General features: G+C 41.3%; 3 long non-coding RNA genes across 4 annotated transcripts in view; 2 read left to right on the forward strand and 1 right to left on the reverse strand.

The window, feature by feature from the left end:
* On the forward strand, window positions 1-12,677 carry LOC138359707 (uncharacterized). The gene is made up of 4 exons (XR_011226015.1): window positions 1-492; window positions 3,440-3,603; window positions 4,849-4,939; window positions 12,581-12,677. It is a non-coding gene; the product is annotated as an uncharacterized lncRNA (long non-coding RNA).
* LOC138359708 (uncharacterized) lies at window positions 12,511-19,583 on the reverse strand. 2 transcript variants are annotated; one of them, XR_011226017.1, is made up of 4 exons: window positions 19,463-19,583; window positions 14,264-14,484; window positions 13,199-13,274; window positions 12,511-12,646 (listed from the first exon to the last, which is right to left on the reverse strand). It is a non-coding gene; the product is annotated as an uncharacterized lncRNA (long non-coding RNA). The 2 variants fall into 2 exon arrangements; XR_011226016.1 differs by lacking the exon at window positions 19,463-19,583 and adding an exon at window positions 15,573-15,939.
* LOC123775112 (uncharacterized) overlaps window positions 19,014-26,241 on the forward strand; it is a 16,681-nt gene continuing 9,453 nt past the window's right edge. Inside the window, exon 1 of the long non-coding RNA XR_006775035.2 lies at window positions 19,014-21,220. This is a non-coding gene — a long non-coding RNA (uncharacterized lncRNA). The remainder of the gene's footprint in view (window positions 21,221-26,241) is intronic.

Below are 26,241 nucleotides of genomic sequence, written 5' to 3' on the forward strand. Positions count from 1 at the left end.
GGTGTGTTGTGTTTACGCTGGCGGGCGGCGTCCTTACCAACTCCGGATTATGTCTATTACATCACTAAACTTTATTTAATAACTATATGCCTGTTAAATAGAAGATTTTAATTGTTAATAGCATTATATTGTCGTTTTAATGTGGAACACGTACACATATGCGAAACATCGAAAGCTGGTGCCCGAAGTGGTAAAAATATTAGTGTGCGATGTTGTCAATATGGCTGTTAAGTTGAAAATTGTAACTGTTAAGAGCATTCTATTGTGGTTTTAATATTGAACAATTATACATATACGAAACAGACAAATCTGGTGTCCGAAATAGTAAAAATATTAGTGTGCGATGTGATCAATGTAAGGGGGATATTGGGTGTGCCTCGTATCCCCTACAACAACAAGAAGTTCGAGAGCGATGAGGCCGCCACCTACTAGCTTCAGGATGTCGTCGAATCTAAATCAACAATATACTACCGCCGCTACTTTCTTGGAAACGTAAGTACCTGCCGCTTTACTTCTCTCACCCTGCCTAGCCTGGCCTGGCCTGGCCTGGCCTGGCCTAGCCAGACCTGACCAGACCTGCCCTGGCCTAGCCTTACCTAGCCTAGTCTGACCTGGCCTAGTCTGACCTGACCTGGCCTAGCCTTACCTAGCCTAGTCTGACCTGGCCTAGTCTGACCTGACCTGGCCTAGCCTTACCCAACACTAATCACCACACGTGACAGCCCAAACGAATCGCAAATAAGTACACGTAACAAGTCATATGCCCGGACACTTTCACCTTGGGGACTGAGTGGTAACTATTGTATAGAAGAGCCGGCTCCCTGAGAGTGGTAAGAGGGCGTGATAAGAGGCTAACGTGTGGTCTTGAAGGAAGTCGATAAAGCAGACAATTTTCGAAAGGAAGGGCAGCATAACGAGCAGACAGGAATGGACAGACAGTCGGTTATCCCATAATGTGTAATACGCCCTGCACAGCATGGGTGGAGTGGGGGGGGGGGGGTTGTAGCAGTGCACAGTATGGTGATGGTGCGGGTGAAGTACACACCCACTGAATTCCTGCCATCAATAATTGTTTTCATAACCATTAGAACAATGGCATCCCTCCAGCCACCATCCTTCCACTGACCCCCTCCTCTGGTCCTCCACCTCAGACAATTACCCCCCACACCCCCTCTCCCTTCCAGACATCAGCATGTCAAAATCAGTACCATAATGTGTTTAAACTATTTAAACTAAGTCATTGTGTATCTCAAGGTATCTTAATTCATTTGAAAGTGTACATGTGCATTCGTTCATATACTCGCCTAATTGTGCTTGCTGGGGTTGAGCTCTGGCTCTTTAGTTCCACCTCTCAACCGTCAATCAACAGGTGTACAGGTTTCTGAGCCTATTGGGCTCTATCATATCTACACTTGAACCTGTGTATGGAGTCAGCCTCCACCACATCACTTACTAATGCATTCCATTAGATATAATCATATATGATTACACATAATCATAATCATTCCATACAATAATCATATATGTGTACGTCAACGTATACATACATGCGTATATATACCTCATATTAAAATACTGATAAACGAATGACCATGAACAAATTAATTTATAATTGTAGCATTATATATAATTTTAATAGACTAATTACGTGTTTATACATTTGAATGGTCCAGACAGGTGGCCAGCCTTGGACACATACACTTCTGGTAGGCACAATGACCTCATGTTAGACCCTTGATAGATTATGTGAGAGAGAGAGAGAGCTGGGGCAGGGAGGTGCGTGCCCCAGGGAGATAATCCATGCCCATGCCCCGCCTCGAGGTCAGTTCTCGAGTCACACCAAGAATAACAATCGAGCAAGTTGTCCTGACCAGGATGTGGCATATTAGGGAGGGTTGAGGAATAGGAAGCCTGTCTGATAGGGCTCTTGGCAAGCAGCTCTCCCTCAGTCTACCTATCTATATGGAAGAAATGTATCTAGGCCCTCCTCCCCCCTGCCTATTCTCTCTCCCCCACCTTTCTTCCTTCATTTCCTCCCTCCTTCCCTCCCCCTCACTGGTGAGAGAGTAGGAGTGTGAGAGTGGTTAGAGAACTCGTAGTTCTCACGCTCATGAAATTGTCTGCGACCCTGGAGGAGTAGAGCGGAGGGGGGGGGGTGAAAGTAGGTGACGATGGAGGAGTAGAGGGGAGCATTATATGCAGTGAACGTAGGTGTCTATGGAAGAGTACATCATAGAGGAGGGTGAAAGGAAGGTGACGATGGAGGAGGAGAAGGGAGGGGGTGTGAAGGTAGGTGATGATGGAGGAGTAGAGGGGAGGAGGGGGGCAAAGGTAGGTGTCTATGGAAGAGTACATCATAGAGGGGGGTGAAGGTAGGTGGCGATGGAGTAGAGCAAAAGGGGTGGGGGTTGAAAGTAATCCCGAGTTTAATTTTTTAGTTATATATAGTGACACCTCGGCTTACAAATGAATATTTATGAACTTTTCGGGTTACGAGCCTAATTTCTTCGAAAAATTTGAATCGGGTTACAAACTTTGCCTCGGGAAAGGAGTTTGTTGATATACGTATGGGCTGACCTAGCGCGTGGTGGCATGGTGATCGCGCCTCAGTTTACCAGTGTCTCCTGCCTAGTAAGTATCGCGCCTGAATTTTTTGTAAAGCATTACATTTGTTTTGGGATTTTTGGCTATTTGAACATAAAATTTGTTATGATATATCTTGCCATGAGTCCCAAGAAAGCCAGTGGTAAGGTTCAAGCCAAGAAAACACATGTGAGAATGACCATAGAGGAAAAACAAGAGAGCATTCATAAACATCAAAATGGTGCACAGGTTGTTGAACTAGCTAGGCAGTACAACAAATCTGTCAACAATATGCACTATACTTGCTAAGAAAAAGGACATTATGAGCATTAAAGTGGCAAAAGGCATATCAACAATCCCGAAACAAAGAACACAAACACTTGAGGATGTTAAAAAGTTTTAATTAATTTGGATACACAACAAGGAGTTAGCAGGTGATAGCATTTCAGAGGCCATCATTTGTGAGAAACCAAGGCATTTGCATGAAGACCTTTTAAAGAAACCCCCTGGAACGAGGGGGAAAAAGATGAATCAAGTTTGAAAATGTGAAAAGTTTGTGTGACAATAGAGCCTCGTGGAAAACTTTTGCTGTGGTCATTACCTGGTGGAATGCACCCAGGATGGAGTATTAGGGCTATACTGTACATCTTTTAAATCATAAAAGTAATAAACATTTCCCATCAACCTTACAAACCATATTAACCTACTTTCATGTATTTCCCCCATGTGCATTTTAACAAAGTTACTAAATTGCCTTTATCATTCTGTAAAATTTCAATTACAGTATACTGTATATAATTTTGTTAGTATAAATGGACTGAATATTCTGAAATCACTATTAATTTTACAATTTCAGATTCAAAGGTGGTCTGGACACCCAATTTGGTCAGACAGGTGAAGAGAGCATTTAGGATAGTTCGAAGAGATGAAGATGGTCACAATTGTGTTTGAAGAGGCAAACGCCCCCCTTTGCTCCTGACATTATGTTCAGCCTATTGACCCCTGCACACCTAACACAAGGTAGGTTGAAAACTCCTCCTTCATGTCATTGGTTCATTAGCCAGAAACTTAGGGCCCATGCAGGAATATCCCTAAAAAAAAAAAAGTGGCCCCAACAATGCATCCTCCAAGTCTGGAGGATGAGCAGGAGCATTGTCGAGAAGCAGGCCCTTTAGTGTCAAACTTTTCTCTTGCAGATATTTTTTGATGGCAGGGCAAACCACTCTACATCACAGTTTTTCTGCACGTTATATATTTTTTAAAACTCTTGGATTTTCGGAATGATACACGAGCAAGGGTTTAATTTTCAAATCGCCACACAGCACAAGAGTTAGCCTATCCTGACACAAGTTAGCCCAAGTTAGCTTGTGTCCGGGCAGTGACGTCTCCTCTTGGGTAATGTATGTCCTCTTCGGCAATTTTTTCCAGAATAGCCATGTCTCCTCACAATTAAACACTTGTTGTGGAATATATCCATCAATACAGTATCTACAAATTCTTTAAAATCACGAACAAATCTTTCAGCCCCTACTTTATCTGAGCTGGCACCCTCACCATGCCTCACAACACTATGAATACCACGTCTTTTTTCAAAATTTCTCAAACCATCCCCTACTCACCTTAAACTCTTTCGTATCTGCAAAACTCGTCCTAGGGGTTTTCTTTATAAGATCTTGCATGAAGATTTCATTGTTGACCAAACCACACACTGGAAATTGAATAGACGACGACATTTCGATCCGTCCTGGACCATTATAAAGTCGATTGTGATGAGATGAGGGAAGCAAGAGCATTAAGTAGGCAAGAGAGAGAGGTGAGGAGATGGCAAGTATGTACGTATGTACATGAATAAAACATGTACATACTTATACATAACGTGTGTAAATAGTGTAATAAACACAATAACAGTATTTTGGGAGGAGGAATGTTGGCAAGTAATGTGTTGGAGGAGGGAGGGAGGACTGGCAGGGTGTGGCAGCTCACTCATGTTTTTTGGGCTCACCATACCAACATAGTGGATCGTTATGGTGAATACATACGTAGATGGGTATATACAATGTGTGTATATAGTGTAATAACAACAAAAACACTGTTTGATTGTAGAATATGTCGCATATATGAGGCCCATAATTTTGAGCATAGTGATGTTCTATACTTTGAATTATATAAATTCCACAAATTACACACTTTTAAATAATATTACAGCAAAAAAAGGAAGAAATGAATGAGAAACTTCAAAATAATTGCGCAACATTTTATTCACAGCAACTGCCGTCGCACGGGGTGGCGGGGCCGACAGACCCCCAACGCTCAGCGCCCATAATTTGCTCAACTTCCCAGCTCCATTGCAGCTAAAGTAAGTCACATACAATATTTTTTGTTTAGTTTCCCCGTGATCAGACTCTGCATTTTAACAATATAAGAAGAGAAAAAAAATTTTTGGAAAGAATTTATTTCTTGTGCACCAGGGTGTTATTTGGAGACAGAGCAGTTCAGTGGTTAACTACTAAAATTTTTTTTCTCCCACACACGCACCCCCCTAGGAAGCAGCCTGTAACAGCTAACTCCCAGATACCTATTTACTGTTAGGTAACAGGGGTCATCCCCTTTTGTACAAAGAATCTGCTAAAGCTTTTAGGGCTAATCTTTGACACTCGTTTGTCTTTGTCGCCCCATATTTTTTACGTCCGAGTTGAATGCTCTAAGGCCCTTAACTAACTTTAGGTCATGTCCCATACTTCTTGGGGAGCTAATCGACACTGCTCCTCTCTTTACATTCCTCTCTCGTTCTGTCTAAACTCGATTATGGCCCTGTTTACTCGTCTGCTTCTCCTTCTACCCTTCACCATCTGGACACACTGCATCATACTGGGTTACGGCTCAACTCTGGTACCTTTCCTTCGACACCTACCCTAAGCCTGTATGTTGAAACTGGCGTCCTGTTTCTACAGGATCGCCATGATCGCTACTGTCTTCTCCACCTTGCACGGTCCTTACAGCACCTTCACTCTTGCTTATGTCATGCCTTGACCTTTACCCATCCTGTGGTTCCTGTTCCCCTTCACCACCTATCTCTTTCTGTACGGTTGTCTCTCTTACAAAATGCTCTTTCAGTTTGTGTTACCAATATTTCCCCTCGTGTCATTCCGTCTTTGCCCCTGTGGAGGGGTCCCCGTTCCTAAATTCTGTAAGCCTTGACCCACATGACTAAAACTTTTACCCCTCCTACAGTTCTAAATCACCTTTTACTTGAACACTTTTCTTCACACTTCCACTCTATTTCCGTCTTCACCAATGGGTCTTAAGTCTGCAGACGGTGTAGGCTACTCTGTTGTTTTTCCTGACTGCACCTTTGTGTCTCCTGCCTCCGGAGACTAGCATCTTCATGGCAGAACTTTATGCTATTCTCTATGCTCTTCATCAACTCTTTTCTCGCTGTCAATCCTCCTCTGTGTTTGTAGTTGACACTTGCAGTGCCCTCATGGCTCTAGAATCCTTTAATCCAGTCCATCCTTTGGTAGTTGAAATTCAACATTGGCTGTTTCTTATCTCCAGTAGATTTAAGACAGTGGAATTTCGCTGGATTCCCACCCATATTGGTGTGTTCTTAAATGAGCGTGCGGACACTGCCGCTAAGGAAGCTATCCGTATCTGTCCCATCTCCCGTAAAGGTATTCCTTATTATGACTTTTACCCAGTTATTCATTTCCCCATTCTTGCCCGTTGTCAGGGTTGTTGGTCTTCTGTTACTGGTAACAAACTGCGTGCTCTTACGAGTAGTGTGTTCCCGTGGCCTTCCTCCTACCACCGTAACCGGTGGTGGGAAACGGCTCTGGCGAGGTTGTATATTGGTCATACACGTTTAACTCACGGGCACTTAATGGAGCGCTGCCCTGCTTCTTATTGTCCAAACCGTTGTCTCTACATGTCCTGACTTCCAGGACTTATGTGTCTTGCTTCCCGACCATCCCTCACTGTCAATTGTCCCTCGATAAAATTCTTGGTAAATTCAATACCTTTGATATTGTTCGCCGTATGCGTTTTTGTTCTTGTATTGGCGACGTTAGTGATATTTAGCGCACTATGATTATCCCACACATTTGATGGTTTGATAATTACTGTACTGTACACTACTTTGGTTTGGAATGTATCAAATAAAGTTGTTTCATGTATTCAAATGTGTGAGAAAATCCACTGGGGCTGTGAGATGAAGCGAACCTGTAACAAAGGCATTGCCAGTTGCATACTCTACCACCACTGATGGTAAAAGTCTTACAACTGGATATCTTGTGTGACGGGTTATGGTATCACAGCTATACTGAACCAAGATGGTATGGCTCTCCCTCACATAAATGAAAGAAATGCTGCTATTGGCCTTGCAGTGTGTAAGTTGCAGGTGGAAACAAATGAAAATTATCAAATAAATAATTAAACAATTTACTGAAATAGTAATGAACAAAAATAACACATGACAATACTTGACTATCATGTAATGCAAAGGTGAACAAGTTAGTATGACCTTAAATGCAAAAAATAAACTATAAGCAATGAATAAAAGTATGAAGATATACTGGGTACTGGTGTTCTGAAGACAGCTACCATACCACCATGGCATCAGTCACACGACGTTGGCTGGAAGCGGACGACGGGTTAGAGACATGAAGGTGATCCTAGAGCACTAAGGGAGAGATTGCCTCTCCAGGGAGGCAGCGCTCTATATAGTCCGGCGGTGATGACTCATCCAGTGTCAACACGAGGTGGACATCTGGTCAACTAGCAAACTGCTCGTTGTGGCTGGCGGTGCCTTTGTGTTGAGCTGTACCACTGTCAGTTGAAGGCGGCTAACTGCTTGTTTGTGGGGACAAACTGCCAGTTAGCAGTGGCGCCCGGCTTGCCTCTGAGTCGTACCAGGCCGTGCCAGGCCCTGGGGGGTATGGAGAGGTGGCAGGACTGATGACTCTTCTGGGCTGGTGTAGATGTATACTTCCAGTGCAGAGGCATTGAAGGTGAAGGGAAAAGGCAGTTCCACTGCTATGCAGGGGATTCACGTGACACTTGTGAAGCCACAGAAAGTCTGGAGGCCCTACTGAAGCCAGTCCAAGTACTGTATTAAATAAAACCCCTGAAGTACGCCGGTGAAGGGTAAAGTGAAGGGTGAAGCAAGACCGTATGCCCCCAACTTCAGGCACACACAGAAAATCACGTTTTGGTCCCGCCTCTCAACTGTGTATTTGAAGTTGGGGCGTATGGTGTTGAACTGCTTCAGCCTTCACCTGAGTGCTTGTAGGTCTTACGTAAGACGTTGACTCAAGGAGTGGCCTCAAAACTTGCTGTGATTTATGGGGAAATCCGGTTGTAAGACTTTTACAAAGTCACTAATATACTGTGGTAGAGTATGCAGCTGTCAGTGCCTTGGGCAAGGGTTTACGTCGCCTCACAGCTCCAGTGGATTTTCTGCTTGGTGTATATCAGGTTGTGATTTTGTGTGTGTACTGTATTGTTATGATCGCCGTCTGATAAGTCCTTTCTGGCCTCAAGAGTCATTGTTACCCACCTAGAAAGATTGCAGATGGCCAAAGCAGTTATTTAAGTTAAGAAGGGACAAGTCTTAAACAGAATTTTGCATAATATTTGACTGTAAAGGGGTAAATTGAGGTAGATTGAAAAACAAAATGGTGAACCGGGCAGGCGGTACTCACAATTAGGCGAGTACACTGGGGAACTTTTAAAGTGCAACCAAACATGCTTTAGGCTCTCACAACAAGAGGTGAGTGGTGGTGGCTTAGGTGCTCAGCCAATCAGAGCACCTAAGGAGGGCAGGAGTGAGAGGGGGGTGGTATGTGGAAGTTTGGTGACAGCTGTGTGTAGTTTGTTCATCTTCATTGTAAGTTTCATGGCTTGGTGTGCATTTCCCTAGTAAATTTAATTAGGGAAAAATTCAGGTGTTTGATTTTTTAAATCAACTTTTTAAATGTTGAGTTGTTAAAGCCTCAAAGTGCATGGAGTTGGTTTGGGAGTATGGCATCCTCATGCTGTTGCGTGCTCGCGTGAGGTAGCAAAGGTGATGTAAAGTTGTGGGTGTACATGCTTGGGACGTCCTCTCTCGGGATGGCTAGTGTTAGACCTGCGTGTTTGTCGGTTGTTGAAAAGCCGTCATCCTTTGCTGTTGTGGTATTGATTTTACATTGTTCATCTTGTAATTAATACTGTAGTGCGATATCTAGGGCTACCATTTGTAGGTTTAAAATGCCTAATACAAACAGTTGTCCAATGAGTTTTAATAGGAAATATCATCCACCAAGCACCATTGTACAATTATATTAATTGATAGTATATGGATTGTGCAGAACTGCTTAGAATGATCTTTAACACTTGGCTATATTGGTCATGTCAAATACCTGCACGGTGAATGCTCAAAGACCCTTTCTTTATTCAGTGTTGTCACATACCTCATGGGGGTATGGATAGGCAAACACTCATTCGGTTAAACTTGCCTTGTAGTACTTTCAGAGCTCAGTAATTTGGAATCTGGTTAGCACTTTCCAAATAAATTGACCTTTAAAGTGATTTCCTATTTAGGTTTAAAACATTATACCGAATGAGAAACTCGGATTATATAGCCGAACACCAGAAATGTTGTTATTCAATTTGGTTGCCTAAAGCACATTCAAGGACTACACATTACATGGCATTCCAGGATTCCTCTATACCTTGCCTTATGCTGTAAACATTGCCACAACCCTGTGTTTTATTGATTTAAATGGCCACAGGGAGGCATACAACACTGCAGATTATGATGTCATTAGTTATCCACTGTGCTGACAAGTGGGCTGACTGATGTTCGTTGACACCTGTATCGTGCTTCAATTTAATCGCCAGGAGATCACCCTCTCACTAGACTCATCTGTAGGAAGTAGAGTATAGTATCTCAAATTACCTTGGATCATAAATAGCATAAGACTTGGGGGTAGGAGAGGGTTGCAGTGTTTGTCATGGCTCTCAGTTGTTCCTGGTATTAGGCAATTTAGTTCTGGAATCATTTTTGTTGGCCAATGTTAAACTTTTTCGAAAGTAGATGTTTTTCTGAAAGGGATGGGGGGGGGGGGAACCTCTATGCTTGGATACAGTTATCTAAGTGAATACTTAGATTTATACAGTAGAATAACTACCTTCTTTTCCTTAGTCAAAAAGGTTGCTTGTTTATTTCTAGGGACTTGTATTTTCTTTTATTTTTAACTGCAGCAACTTTCAGTGAATGATAGATTCTTACTGAAAGGACCTTTACTTCATTGTTGTTGCTTTATGGTCATCTCATTGTGTACAGGGATTCCGGGAAGCTTTCGGGGTTAGTCTTTGACACTCGTTTGTCTCGGTCAGCCCATATCTCTTGCCTCCGAGTTGAATGCTCTAAGGCCCTTAACCTCCTTAAGGTTTTGTCCCATAATTCTTGGGGAGTGGATAGGCGCACGCTCCTCTATTTGCACTCCTCTCTCGTCCTGTCTAAACTCGATTATGGTTGCCCTGCATACTCTTCTGCTTCTCCTTCTACTCTTCGCCGTCTTGATGCTTTGCACCATACTGGGTTGCGTCTCGGCTCTGGTGGCTTTCGTTCGACTCCCGCCCTTAGTTTGTATGTTGACACTGGCTTTCTCTCTCTTCAGGACTGCCGTGATCGCTAATGTCTTCGCTATCTTGCGCGGTCCTTCCAACATCCTTCCTCTCGCCTCTGTCGTGCATTGACTTTTCCTCCTCCTGTGGTTCCTGTTCCTCTTCATTGTCTCCCACTTTCTGTCCAGTTATCTCGCTTACAGGATTCTCTTTCTGTTCATATTTCTAATGTTTCTCCTCGTATTGTTCCTTCATTACCTCCGTGGAGAGTCCCCCTTCCCAAGTTTTGTACGTCCTTGACTTGTATTACTAAAGCCTTTACCCCTCCTACAATTCTGAAAAGCCTCTTCCTTGAGCACTTTTCTTTGCACTCCCACTCTATTTCCATCTTCCCTGATGGGTCTAAGTCTGCGGATGGTGTGGGCTACTCTGTTGTTTTTCCTGACCGTACTTACATGTGTCGCCTCCCTTCGGAGGCTAGCGTCTTTACGGCAGAACTTTATGCTATTCTCTATGCTCTTCGTCTCTTGCTTTCTCATTCTCATTCCTCCTTTGTGGTTGTAGTTGATTCTCGTAGTGCCCTCATGGCTCTAGGGTCCTTTAACCCTGTCCATCCGGTGGTCATTGAGATTCAACATTGGCTGTTTCTTATTTCTAGTAAATTTAAATCAGTAGAGTTTTGCTGGGTTCCCAGCCATATTGGTGTTTCAATTAGCGTGCGGATGCTGCCGCTAAGGAAGCTATCCGTTCTTGTCCCATCTCCCGTAAAGGTATTCCTTATTCCAACTTTTATCCTGTTATTCATTCTTCCCCGTTGGCAGGGTTGTTGGTCCTCTGTGGTTGGTAACAAGCTGCGTACTCTCAAACTTAGTGTGTCCCCGTGGCCTTCCTCCTACCACCGTAACCGGCGGTGGGACACTGCTTTGGCACGGCTGTGGGTTGGTCATACCCGCTTAACCCACGGTCACTTAATGGAGCGCCGCCCTGCTCCTTATTGTCCGAATTGCGTTGTCCCTCTTACAGTTGTGCATATCCTTGTTGAATGTCCTGACTTCCAGGACGAGCGTGTGTCTTGCTTCCTTCCGACCGTCCCTCGCAGTCACTTGTCCCTCGATAGAATTCTAGGTGAATTGGATACTTTTGATATCGTTCGCCTTATGCGTTTTTGTTCTCGTATTGGCATTCTTGGTGATATTTAGCGCCCTCTGATTATTTCGCACTTTGATGGTGCTACATGGCCTTCCCGGTTTGGTGCCTTCTTTTGGTAATTACCTTACCTTCATTGTTGTTTCATTTTAATGTGGTAGTTGTGATATGGATTGTTCTGGCTCACGTGCAAGGTCTTGGATTTTTTTTGTTTTATGTTAAGAAATTGCCAGTCTTGTTACTATTTGTAGAGTTAGAGATCTGCATTAAGGCCTCAATATTATATTCTTTATTTTTTTTTATAACATGTTATCAGCAATTTTTGTGGTTGGTAATATTTAGATTAATGTCAGTGATGTATATGACAAGGGTTAAGACCCCTTGTGGTATGACAGCATTTTTCCCAGTCATTTCTTTAACAAATGAAAGGGTCCTCATAACCATTCTTTTGTCCTTTCTACCATGTACCTGTTTGTTGCTTCTTGGTCTTTCATTTGGTACTTTGGCTATTAAAACAATGGCCTTTGGTAATGTTGCAATTACCATTTCTAAAAAAAATGAGCAGGTTCATTAGGCAGGGTTTGTTTTTAGCAAACAAAGTTTTACAAAAAAAATTCTATTCCTTCAGGACCTTGCAGATGTTAGGTCAAACTAATTGACAGTAATCTGTTTTGCCCTTTCAAACAATGATGGTTCTAATCTAGGTAAAATATTTCAGAATATCTGAAGTTTGGCAGACAAATCATTTAAGAGCTTTGATTAAATTTAATCAAAGACTGAAAATCATGTTGTACAGATGCTTCAGTGTCACTTTTCTAATGTTTTTAAATTAACAAAATCATTGTTAAATTTACATCATAATTTGTACAAAGCTTAGGTGTTTTATAGCTTTAAATTTACTTTCAAATTTGAAAACTAAAATATTGACTAAAGTTTCTTCCACTTTAATATTTCAGACTAATTTGCAATATTTGTTAGTTTATGTAAATTGAATAGGTAGTCCACTTTTACATCTTTTCAATGCATTTTGCATGCACCTATGTAACAAGTTACAAATAGGTGTAAATTTTACCAAGTATTTATTTTCAAAGTAAAAAATTCAGTTTAAACATTGCATCAATAGTAGTAAACAATAATTTCCAGCATAATTTCAGGATAAGGTATATAAAGTAGTTTCATTAAAATTGTTTTATTTAAGTTTTACATAGTGTTTATAATACATTAATATTTATTACTGTTTCAGGTTGTGGGACATGCTCCTAGATGAACCAAAGATCCAAAAGGCCAAGACAACTCCAGAGCCAATCACCTGTAAAAGAAAAATAAACATTAAACAGGGACACTACTTTTATTATCACCAATGCCTAATAACAAGCCCAAAAAATCCTAACAGCCTATCTTTTAACATAGGCTCAGCAAGGCCTATCCCTTCCTCTGGTTTTAGTGCAGAGCTTGTTCCCTGAATGGGTGCATTACATCCACCACTTTAGTGCCATCAACACATTGTACATATGCTTTACTGTACAATGCATGCCAGGCACTAAAGTTGTAGATGCATCCACCCATTCAGCAAACAAGCCCTGTGAGAATTAACAATGTAAACATTGTTAAGGGTCCCTAAACCTATGCAAATCTAGTCCATCTATTAGATGGGTAGTAGAGCAAAGCTCTGAAAAAGCCAAGCCAGGGAAATCTGCAGGACTGCCTGGTCCCCTTGTATGAAATGGGGTAGGATCAGTACAAACTGCATCATCCCCTGTGGGTTGTAACAGTAGGACATGGTTACACACCTATAAATGGACTAGATAAGAGAATTAAGATTAGGTCATTGATATAGCTAAAACATCAAATTCAATCTCACCAACTTTTGTAGATTTCCTTTTGCAGAGTAAAGGAGCCTCACTCCAAGCCAGTCCATGCATCATAATATCTTTCACCTGAAAAATATTTCAACAAATTAATTTCAGATTTAAAGCCAATCTTGCTTTACTTTTCAAATTAGCATTCAGTACTTTACAAATTCAGATGTAAAAAATTTCTTTAAGGAATTTACCTTTCCTACATATTCTAGTAGCAGTAGTAGTAAAGATCTAATTTAGCAATAAATATATATGGCATCAATTTGCCAAGTTTCAGTAAATGTCATTTGAGAAACTATCCACAACTGCACTTCAATGGCAATTTACATTTATCTTTAGCCAATGCTATATTGTTTAAGTTATTACTATTTTTTTACTTTTATGCAAATCTATTAAGATTAACCTTTGCTTAAACAGAATCAGGCAAGTTGTAGTAATTAACTTCCAACTCACAGAGGGACTTCTGCACTTTCCAAACCACATTTTGTAAAACTATATAAATTTAAAACCAAGCTAAAAAGTAAACATTGAATATTTTTTTTTACTTTCAAGGGAAAAATACCATCACTTAGAACAAAACTTTTCCTGCAATTAACTTTATTTGACTCATGATTACCCTTAACAGTGTTATACATTTATAGATTAAAGCTTATTTAACAAACATTTAATGTTAACTAAACAAGATTTATATTTCATTAAAATTATTAATAAAACACCCTCAACTATGCTGTTTAAGATCTAATGCCCCACATTACAATTTTCACAATTTCAACATACCATTCTATTCAATACATTCCTGAAAGGACTAAACTTGCAGATATGGTACCCACTAGCCTAAGCATAGACTTCCATACCCTAACATTTAATAGGTTTTTAGCAATTAACTTCTACCCTCTAATTCCAATGATTCTGAATAGCAAGTGCCAATAGGCACTGCCACTGGCTTATGGCAAAAGATTCTGTAGCAATAGAACTATAAGCCACACTTTCTCCCCCCCCCCCCTTCCTCCCAACTGTTCACTGTCAAAAGGGAGGGGGGGGGGTGTCCATTTACTCTTACCACTTACATTTTAGTGTGGGCTTCATCCACTATTCTGATGTTAGCTGGAACATTTGTGCCAGCTGCTGGTTTGAAAGGGAGGCATACCATGTGCCAATTCAGGAAGCTTTCCACGTTCCTCACTGCATGTCAGCTCAGGACCTCACTACCATGTTGGGAGGCAGTTGAAGACTAGCCAATCAACATCCCAGGCTGGAGAGCAGTGCCAGCTCGGGGAGAATTTACCACCTGCAAAAAATTTAATACTCTTAACAATCTACACCATCTAATCTTTACCTAGCCCCCAAACCTTACATTTGTAAGCATTAAACTGCATCTGGTAGTCTTAACCATTTCAAAACTATATAGGGCATCGGTATTTTTTATTTGCTAATTCTGCAACTATTGCAGTCTAAACCATAATCTTGCGAATAACAGAGGTACAAGGAGAGCTTTTAGGCACTACTTACAACACTTCTCCCAACTTAACCCCATTTATACCAATTTCCTTTGGTATAGCCATGACCTAATCAACTTCAGTCAGCATTCCCAATGATCCGAGCCCCTATCAATTTTGCGCCACTATCAAAATCTCTGCTCAAGTCAAGGTACACAAAATCACAAACCTTATCACCATTTCCTCAACTATGCAACCTAATCCATGAACATTTAGTAATAAAACTATGCGATTCATGTATCTAGTCATGTTTCTCAAAAAGAGTACAGAAATGGCACTTGCAATGTTAGATTCTAGTAACTTTCCTCACAATAGACTAAGCTAATTGGTCACTAACTTAAGCGTTAAAGTTAACTCAAACTTTTCCTTTAAAGCTTGTTATATTAGGAACTTTCCACGACCGGCCTTCACCCGACATAATTAAATAGGGTAAAAACGGTATATTAAATGCAGTAAAACTACGGTAAATTCAATATGATAAACTTGCATTCTTTAAGCATGGGCTGCATAGTAAGTGAACTAAACTAAATGTTAAGCACCCTGGCAAACCACTTCGTTCTATTCAATTTATTTAATCACTTTGTCCGGCTAGAATTTTTAGATTAGATTAAAGGAACACCCTCCCTGGTAACGGCTGAACTAGTTAACCAAATACAAATATTTAGGTAAAATACTTCATAAAACCCGTCTACTTCCCCCACCAGTAGACTTGTTCAGCTAAAGGCATAATGTAATGTTCCACTTTATACTTTCTTATTTATTTACTTTAGTAAATAAAGACTTAAAAAAAACACTACCCCATCTGTGTAGTTACCGGTTACCTGACATTCTACGCTTAAAATAACCCATCTATTCCCCATAATTGTTCGATATAACTTACCTTTCACCCGCTGGTCGAGTACACAGCAGTATATAGCCTCCTCCATCACTCACCGCGTGGATACTATTTCACTCTGGCCGCAAATTGCCTCAAATCACCTACGTTGTCCATAAACATATATAGAAGAGCAACTGACCGTAACACCCGTATAGCGATCACATAACGTGGGAACATTAGTAGTACTGCTGTCAAAACATAGATGGCGCCAGGACAAACGGTAATTCCTATGGACTCGCCTAGTTATGCGTAGGGAATTGAGCTTCAGCTGTTTGGTCCCGCCCCTCAGCTGTATTCACCTAGTTGTACTCACCTAATTTGTGCTTGCAGGGGTTGAGCTTTGGTTCTTTGGTCCCGACTCTTAACCGTCAATCAACAGGTGTACAGGTTCCTGAGCCTATTGGGCTCTATCACATCTACATTTGAAATTGTGTATGGAGTCAGCCTCCACCACATCACTGCTTAATACATTCCATTTGTTAACTACTCTGACACTGAAAAAAATCTTTCTAATATCTCTGTGGCTCATTTGGGTACTAAGTTCCCCTTGTTCGTGTTCCACCCGTGTTAAAGAGCTGTCTTTGTAACTATCAAAATGCATATATCTTTGCTTTCACTTCAGTTATATATATGACAAGGGATTTAAAATTTGCCTATATTTCTGCTTCTCTGATGACATTAAAAACTTTCGTTTATTACAGTATCTACATAAAATTAACATTTATCTTCATTAGGTTGTAGTTCTCATCAATAGGGAGAGCGTCGGTAAAAAAAAAAAATTGTTTAAATATAAATATCTTTCCTCTCAATAATATGCCCGAAACGCTATGCGTACTAGTGGCTTTAGGTATTGTATGTACTAGCTCTATCTATAAATCCAATATTATGTTTGTAAATCGACTATTTATGTACTTTCCTGAATAAAATGAACTTTACTTTACTAATATCTAATCTCTGTGACTAAAACGTAAGAACGACTTTTTTCTGATCAGGGGGAGAAAGATACTGGCAGTATGGGGCTTTAAAGTTTATTGAAGATTAAATTCTGCAGAACATGTAAATATATAAAGTAGGAATTAACAGTAACAATTCCAAGTCCGAGGACTAGATTTAACTTAAAAGGTACACCCGTAGTAATTATGAGACCTTAGCCTATAGTGACATGGATACTAATTCTGCAGAAACCTAAAGCTTAACTGGTACTAGAATTAAGGCCGAGTGCAAATGTGTAGTAATTATATAACACTAGGATATAACAGGCAGGACACAAAGAGTAACTAATAAGTGAGAGACCACATAACACATAATGTACCCGACCAAGAGGCCGTAAAGACCTAATGAATAAGGAGAAGGGGGTGACTACAAGTAGGGCTTACTAGCACCTAGACTGGGCAAAGTATTAGCTGCGGACAGCGGGACACTTGGGGACCGGCGCTGCACCCCCCCTTCCCACATGCAGTGGGGAGACAAGGGGGACAACTGTGCAAAGCATGACGGGGGTACAAAGACAGCCGCTTGCAAAGGGGAGGAGGGTGGGCTTTGCGAGGGCAGCGGCGAGGGCAGGCGGAGTGAGGGCAGAGCCCCTCTGTGCCCCCGTATTTATACGGCCCCAGACTGCCCGCGCAACGCCGCGGGACGCGCTGCGCAAATGTTTCTTTCTCCCCCATCAGAAACATCCCCGCTTTGCGAAGCAGTGGCCATATCTATGCCTTTTTGATAACATATACAATTATAAGCTTTATTAGTGAATCACTATTAATTAAACAATATATCAGAGAGTGTGTAAGGTTCGGTGTTCCATGTGCGTGTCTGTGTCTGTCCCTGTGCCTCTGCTCCTGTCCCTGTTCCTGTCTCTGCCTCTCCTCGTTTTTGACATTCTCTGTGTCAGCCTATCTCTGTCTCTTTCCTCGCTCTATCTCTGTCATTCTCTCACTGACTTTGCATATCCTTATCTATACGTCTCTGTGTCTAACATTCTCTCCCTGACTCTGTCTATATCTATTTCTCTGTCTCGATCTTCATCTCTTTCTCTCTCTCTCTCTCTCCTTCTCTCTCTCTCCTCTCTCTCTCTCTCTCTCTCTCTCTCTCTCTCTCTCTCTCTCTCTCTCTCTCTCTCTCTCTCTCTCTCTCTCTCTCTCTCTCTCTCTCTCTCTCTCTCTCCTTACATACATACATACATACATACATACATACATACATACATACATACATACATACATACATACATACATACATACATACATACATTTATTTAACACATGTGGTACACGCACAAGGGGACACAGGTGGAAGCTGAGTACCCAAATGAGCCACAGAGAGATTATAGAAAGAACTTTTCAGTGTCAGAGTAGTTAATAAATGGAATTCATTAGGCAGTAATGTGGTGGAGGCTGATTCCATACACAGTTTCAAGTGTAGATATGACAGAGCCCAGTAGGCTCAGGAATCTGTACATCAGTTGATTGACGGTTGAGAGGCGGGACCAAAGAGCCAAAGTTCAACCCTTGCAACCACAACTAGGTTAGTACATACATACATACATAAGATATAAAACAGTGGAGGATTCCCAGGTAGAACAATCAACCACAATGCCCATTACCCCTTTACCCTGATGTCCTTAACTACACAACTATACAAGAGTCATTAACACGTGTAATGGCTGATCCCCCATCACGATAGCATAAAGACCAATTGCCTGACCCGCAGTCCGTCTTGCTCCTCAAATAATTTTCGGGTTAACATGAAAACGTCTCTCGAGTTTATCTTTCTAATGTTGTTTTCCCATCTTTCATTTTATCAGCTTAGTTCCTTTATTATGCCCCAATTACTCATCCCTTGAGCGGTAGTTAAACTGAACCCAAATTTAAAAAAAGTTCCTTTTGCTAAGCAAGCTACAGGCTTGATAAGTCAGATATATTGTTTGTTAACACATTTCTCAACAATGAACAGTCAGTTTTATCAAGCTAACATATCTTAACACAACGAGTGAGAGTATTAACTGGTCTAATTATTTTATTAGATCAGTATATATTATTAGATTATATATATATATATATATATATATATATATATATATATATATATATATATATATATATATATATATATATATATATATATATATATATGTATGAGTGTGTGTGTACATGTGTATACAACATTAATAATTTTGTAACTAGCGTCAAACATTGTTATTTGCTTAGCTAAACGAACTAGAGGGTTCAGTTCCTGAACCGATTATGTGCCTCTGTAATCCTTTACACCACCGCCCACGGGATGGGTATGGGGTGCATAATAAAGAAAGAAATAGAAGAAATTGAAATTGCATAATACGGTTATTGACATTCAATAATAGTAAGATAAAGCAATGAGGACCACATGGGAGACCAGTGATCAGATGAATATTACAGACTCAAGGGTAGCCTTCTCTTCTTGTATATAAATGAAAAAATAAATTCGTTTGTTTAATTCTAATGCTTGTAGGCGAGAACAGTTGTGAACGCCAGCTAGCGCACAAGTACATGAGCGCCCAAAATACTTTTACACAAAAGACATGTACAGACAGGCGTGTGGCTTCTGACTTCTTTTTTATTGATTAATATTAAATATTAGGCGCTTACCTATAATAGTTATCATTTTATACAAGTATAACTCTCACATAATAAATATAAAAGTAGTTTATCTAAAAACTGACAGAAGTGTTGTGTTTTGTGCGTTGTATCGTGTTTGTGGGCATTCGGGTGTGTTGTGTTTACGCTGGCGGGCGGCGTCCTTACCAACTCCGGATTATGTCTATTGCATCACTAAACTTCATTTAATAACTATATGCCTGTTAAATAGAAGATTTTAATTGTTAATAGCATTATATTGTCGTTTTAATATGGAACACGTACACATATGCGAAACGTCTAACGCTGGTGTCCGAAGTGGTAAAAATATTAGTGTGCGATGTTGTCAATGTACGGAGTGTCTTGTATCCACTGCGGCAGGCCCTCCAGGGGCCACCAGACGCGACACTCGCCCTCGCTCACCTCTCTCACGCCCTCACGCTACACCGCCATCTATCTTCTGATCCAGCTACTGCTTCACCCCCGCCCAGCCTGCCATCTATCTTCTGATCCAGCTGCTCCTTCACCCCTGCCCAGCCTGCCATCTATCTTCTGATCCAGCTGCTCCTTCACCCCTGCCCAGCCTGCCATCTATCTTCTGATCCAGCTACTGCTTCACCCCTGCCCAGCCTGCCATCTATCTTCTGATCCAGCTGCTCCTTCACCCCTGCCCAGCCTGCCATCTATCTTCTGATCCAGCTGCTCCTTCACCCCTGCCCAGCCTGCCATCTATCTTCTGATCCAGCTGCTCCTTCACCCCTGCCCAGCCTGCCATCTATCTTCTGATCCAGTCACTACTTCACCCCACCCAGCCTGCCGCCATTTATCCATTACACCAGAAAACACCTACTTGAACTGTTGAACTTGTAATAGCTTTTGGCCCTTCCTTCAAAAAAAAAAAAAAAAATGTAAACGGCATCATAGACGTCTATGCAACAGCAACAAATACATTGTTCAAAAATTACAACAATTCAAAATGAACATTTATTTACGACGATTCAATAATTTGTTAGCGTTTTGTCCCGAGGCTTGACACCTTTTTAATGACAATTTTTGCTATGTCTGTTGAAATGTCTATGCAGTTACCACTTTGATCAGAAATAACCAGTGTTGATCAGTCAGCCATGTTCTCCGAGAAGTTCTTGTTGATTTCATGAAGGAAAATAACTTCATACACATATGGTGTTCAAAAGATGAGAAATCACTTAAGGTGGCAGTTTAAATTATAAAACCTGCAATTTTGGCCATTAAATGACCAAATTACAGTAGGAGGCCTAGGCAATGACCGGGCTGCATGGGGACGCTAAGCCCTGAAACCAACTCAACTGCTTAAATAAATGGCACTGTAATAGGATAAAAAAAACTACAAATACATAAAAAATCTTAATGTACTTTTAATTTCATTCTGGTTTCATATTTCACTAAATTTACAGTTTATAAAATTATTACATATCATACTAACACTAAATTAAATGCATTTGTGCAAAACTGTAGGTCTTAGTATCAAAACACACTAGTTACATTACATTACAGCAATGTCTTTGAACAGGTAACACATAACTATATTACAAATAGGTGTGGTAGGAAAGACATTAACTGGAAATAATACTGCCATACAAATACTGTACCAAGATAAAGACTAAATTAATAAAAATAATGTCATGAGATATTATTAGCCCATTTTTGAGATTCTATTGTTTTATTTACTCTCATAAATGCAGTACTTTTGTGACCTTGTACTAATATTATTTACATGTACAAAATACTATAAAGTAAATATTCTTGTACATTTTAAAGCTGTTCACTTTATACCTTGAGCTGCCCACATCTAAATATAAATAAGATTTAAGTTTTAAAGAATACCTTGACTGAGAGGCATAAATTGTCATTAACCAATAAGCTTGCCTAATCTATGATAACCTAATAAACTTGAAATCCATGGATGTGTGTGTGTGTATCCATCACACATTTTACAAGGCAGTGAATGGCTTGAATTGCAAGAAACAACTCGATATTATAACCTCTCGAGACATGCACTACGAGGTAGGTATAGGATCCTTATCATACAAAATTTTACACGAGCAAAAACTTTACAATATACTGTATATATATTTATATTTATTTTGTACCTAGTAGCCAGAATGCAGTACTCGGCCTACTACAGCATGCAAGGCCTAATTTGCCTAATAAGCCAAGTTTTCCTGAATTCATATATTTTTCTACTTTTTTTCTTATGAAATGATAAAGCTATTCATTTCATTATATATGAGTTACAGTATTTGTTTTTGAATTAAAACTAATGTAGATATATGACCGAACCTAACCAACTCTACCTAACCTAACCTAATTTATCTTAACCAAACCTAAACATAACTAAGTCAATAATTTATGTTCTTAATATAATACAGTATAATAATAATAATTCAAATAAACCAATTGGAAACAATTGTTTTAAAGTAAAGAAAATCACTCGGCCTATTAGGTAAATCGGGTCTTGCATAGTAAGGCAAGGAGTGCATTCTGGGTACAAGGTACGACAAAATACTATATTTTATATATATATATATATATATATATATATATATATATATATATATATATATATATATATATACCTAGAAACATTATGAAAATTGTTAAGGAAGATACCAGTTGCATGATAATATACATGGCGAGGTGATGCAAAAGGGTGCACGTACAGTACTTGGGTGCATGCAAGCTGCTTATACCTGTATTCCTGATTTTGCAGGTATGTGCAGTGTTTACAGTACTGTACAGTGTTATAAGAGTACAGGCTGTGTGAATTATCCTCTTCCGAGGAAATATGACGAAGTGAATGTAGACAGATGAAAAGTAATCAATCATTTTGTGGATAATGGCAAATCTTGCATGAAAATGGCACATGTAATATAATGAAAGGCGAGTCAATTGCATCACATTACATTATAAATTAATCAGGTCTCAAAAACTTACAATGCTTTACAGCGCTAACCTTGACATTCTGAATGATTCCACTGAACATTTTATTTTCAAGATGCTATTTAACTAATTACAGTATACAGTATGTATCTCTTATAAAATGTAACAAAGTGAACAAGTGTTTCATTAAAAAATATAACCACTTTGCCACGATTCCAAAACTGTCTACATCATAATAACTACAGATGAGCTGTTCCAATTATTTCCATACTTGAACTAAATAACTGTCCAGGTAAATGATGCCTTTATGTAAATTAGACTCTTATTACCCAACACTTGCCGGTAACTAAGACACGTCTCCCAATCCTGAAGTTAAATAATTCAATTTGTCACCAGTGAGCTGTATCTTCCTAACTGTTCATAATGTGTCATGTTGTTGTGAGGTAGGACTATGGGATAATGTCAACAAAACTGACAATGATGAATGGGACGTCGTATTAGTGAACAAGACACTATATGAAAGATGGCCGTTGATTGTGAATCCCACCTTAAGGGCCAGCTGAAACATTACCACCAACAACACACATTTAGACAATGTGGCCTAGTGAAAAAATATGAAGCATGAAAATAATTGGGAATCTACACACTAATGATAAAAATAATGACAATTCATTCTATTGGGGACAGGAAGCCAGTATGTATGTACTGTATGTGTGCATGTACATGTATATACACACACACACATGAAGGGTTGTATCAAGTAAGTAAGTAATTATCAAAAGAAGGCACCAAACCGGGAAGGCTATGTAGCACCATCAAATACGCAAAATAATCAGAGGGCGCTAAATATCACCAAGGATGCCAATACGAGAACAAAAACGCATAAGGCGAACGATATCAAAAGTATCCGAGTCACCAAGAATTCTATCGAGGGACAGGTGACCGCGAGGGGCGGTCGGAAAGCAAGACACACGCTCGTCCTGGAAGTCAGGACATTCAAGAAGGACATGCACGACCGTAAGAGGGACAATGCAACTAGGACAATAAGGAGCAGGGCGGCGCTCCATCAAGTGACCATGGGTTAAGCGAGTATGGCCAATACGCAACCTCGCCAGAGCTGTTTCCCACCGCCGGTTACGGTGGAAGGAGGACGGCCACGAGGAAACACAACATTTAAGAGTACGTAGCTTGTTACCAGTAACAGACAACCAAGAAGCCTGCCAACGGGTAAGAACTGAGGAATGGATAACTGGGTAAAAGTCGGAATACGGAATGCCTTTACGAGAGATGGGACAAGAGCAGACAGCTTCCTTAGCGGCAGCATCCGCACGCCCATTTAAAGACACACCAATATGGCTGGGAACCCAACAAAACTCAACCGACTTAAATTTACTGTGAACGAGAAACAGCCAATGCTGGATCTCGACAACTACTGGATGAACCGGATTAAAGGACCCGAGAGCCATGAGGGCACTACGAGAGTCAACAACAACCACAAAGGAAGACTGACAACGAGAAAGCAGGAGACGAAGAGCATAGAGAATAGCATAAAGTTCTGCTGTAAAGATGCTAGTCTCCGGAGGCAAGCGACACATATAAGTGCGATCAGGAAAAACAACAGAGTAGCCAACACCGTCCGCTGACTTAGACCCATCGGTGAAGACAGAAACGGAGCGGGAGTGAGAAGAAAAGTGCTCGAGGAAAAGGCGTTTTAGAACCGTAGGAGGGGTAAAAGCTTTAGTGATACGGGTCAAGGAAGTACAAAACCGCGGAAGAGGGACCCTCCACGGGGGCAAAGAAGGAACAACACGAGGAGAAACATCAGAAATACGAACGGAGAGAGAATCCTGTAGGCGAGATAACCGGACAGAAAGAGGGAGGTGGTGAAGAGGAACAGGAACCGCAGGAGGGGTAAAAGTAAGTAAGTAATTATCAAAAGAAGGCACCAAACCGGGAAGGCTATGTAGCACCATCAAATACGCAAAATAATCAGAGGGCGCTAAATATCACCAAGGATGCCAATACGAGAACAAAAACGCATAAGGCGAACGATATCAAAAGTATCCGAGTCACCAAGAATTCTATCGAGGGACAGGTGACCGCGAGGGGCGGTCGGAAAGCAAGACACACGCTCGTCCTGGAAGTCAGGACATTCAAGAAGGACATGCATGACCGTAAGAGGGACAATGCAACTAGGACAATAAGGAGCAGGGCGGCGCTCCATCAAGTGACCATGGGTTAAGCGAGTATGGCCAATACGCAACCTCGCCAGAGCTGTTTCCCACCGCCGGTTACGGTGGAAGGAGGATGGCCACGAGGAAACACAACATTTAAGAGTACGTAGCTTGTTACCAGTAACAGACAACCAAGAAGCCTGCCAACGGGTAAGGACTGAGGAATGGATAACCGGGTAAAAGTCGGAATACGGAATGCCTTTGCGAGAGATGGGACAAGAGCGGACAGCTTCCTTAGCGGCAGCATCCGCACGCTCATTTAAAGACACGCCAATATGGCTGGGAACCCAACAAAACTCAACCGACTTAAATTTACTGTGAACGAGAAACAGCCAATGCTGGATCTCGACAACTACCGGATGAACTGGATTAAAGCACCCGAGAGCCATGAGGGCACTACGAGAGTCAACAACAACCACAAAGGAAGACTGACAACGAGAAAGCAGGAGACGAAGAGCATAGAGAATAGCATAAAGTTCCGCTGTAAAGATGCTAGTCTCCGGAGGCAAGCGACACATATAAGTGCGATCAGGAAAAACAACAGAGTAGCCAACACCGTCCGCTGACTTAGACCCATCGGTGAAGACAGAAACGGAGCGGGAGTGAGAAGAAAAGTGCTCGAGGAAAAGGCGTTTTAGAACTGTAGGAGGGGTAAAAGCTTTAGTGATACGAGTCAAGGATGTACAAAACCGCGGAAGAGGGACCCTCCACGGGGGCAAAGAAGGAACAACACGAGGAGAAACATCAGAAATACGAACGGAAAGAGAATCCTGTAGGCGAGATAACCGGACAGAAAGAGGGAGGTGGTGAAGAGGAACAGGAACCGCAGGAGGGGTAAAAGTTAAAGCACGACAGAGGCGAGAGGAAGGATGTTGCAAGGACCGCGCAAGATAGCGAAGACAGTAGCGATCACGGCGGTCCTGGAGAGACAGGAAGCCAGTGTCAACATACAAGCTAAGGACGGGAGTCGAACGAAAGGCACCAGAACTGAGGCGCAACCCAGTATGGTGCAAAGCATCAAGACGGCGAAGAGTACAAGGAGAAGCAGACGAGTAAGCAGGGCAACCATAATCGAGCTTAGACAAAACGAGAGAGGAATGTAAAGCAAGGAGAGTGCGCCTATCTGCCCCCCAAGAAGTATGGGACAAGACCCGAAGGAGGGTAAGGGCCTTAGAGCACTCAACACGGAGGTAAGAGATATGGGGAGACCAAGACAAACGAGTGTCAAGGAATAACCCCAAAAGCTTCGCTGAATCTTTGTATTCAAGGGGATGACCATAAAGCGACAAAGAGGGACGAAGAACAACCCGTTTCCGCGTAAAAGTCATGGCACAAGTCTTAGAAGTAGAGAACTTGAAGCCATGACCTGTGGCCCAAGACGACACGGCATCAATTGCAAGTTGAAGCCGGCGTTGAAGGAGAGGCGAATCATCACCCTGACAACAAAGGGTAAGATCATCGACATAGAGAGCGGAGAAGACACCAGAAGGAAGAGAGGAAAGAAGACCATTGAGGGCAACAAGAAAAAGAGTAGTGCTCAGAACACTACCCTGGGGCACACCTTCGTATTGCTGAAAAGAGGGAGAGAGAGCGGTACCAAGGCGCACCCGAAAGGAACGACGAGAGAGGAAGCTGCGGAGAAAGAGAGGGAGATGACCACGAAGGCCAAAAGAATGAAGTTGAGATAGGATATGATAACGCCAAGTGGTGTCGTAAGCCTTTTCTAGGTCAAAAAGGACGGCAACAACGGAGGTCTTCGCAGCAAAAGCAGTACGAATATAGACCTCCAAGTTCACCAGGACATCTGTTGTGCTGCGGCACTTGCGGAAACCAAATTGAGAAGGGGAGAGGAGGTGACGGTGTTCCAGGAACCACATCAGACGAACGTTAACCATACGTTCAAAGAGTTTG

Source organism: Procambarus clarkii, chromosome 92 (genome assembly GCF_040958095.1).
Source record: "Procambarus clarkii isolate CNS0578487 chromosome 92, FALCON_Pclarkii_2.0, whole genome shotgun sequence".
Taxonomy (NCBI): Eukaryota; Metazoa; Arthropoda; class Malacostraca; order Decapoda; family Cambaridae; genus Procambarus; species Procambarus clarkii.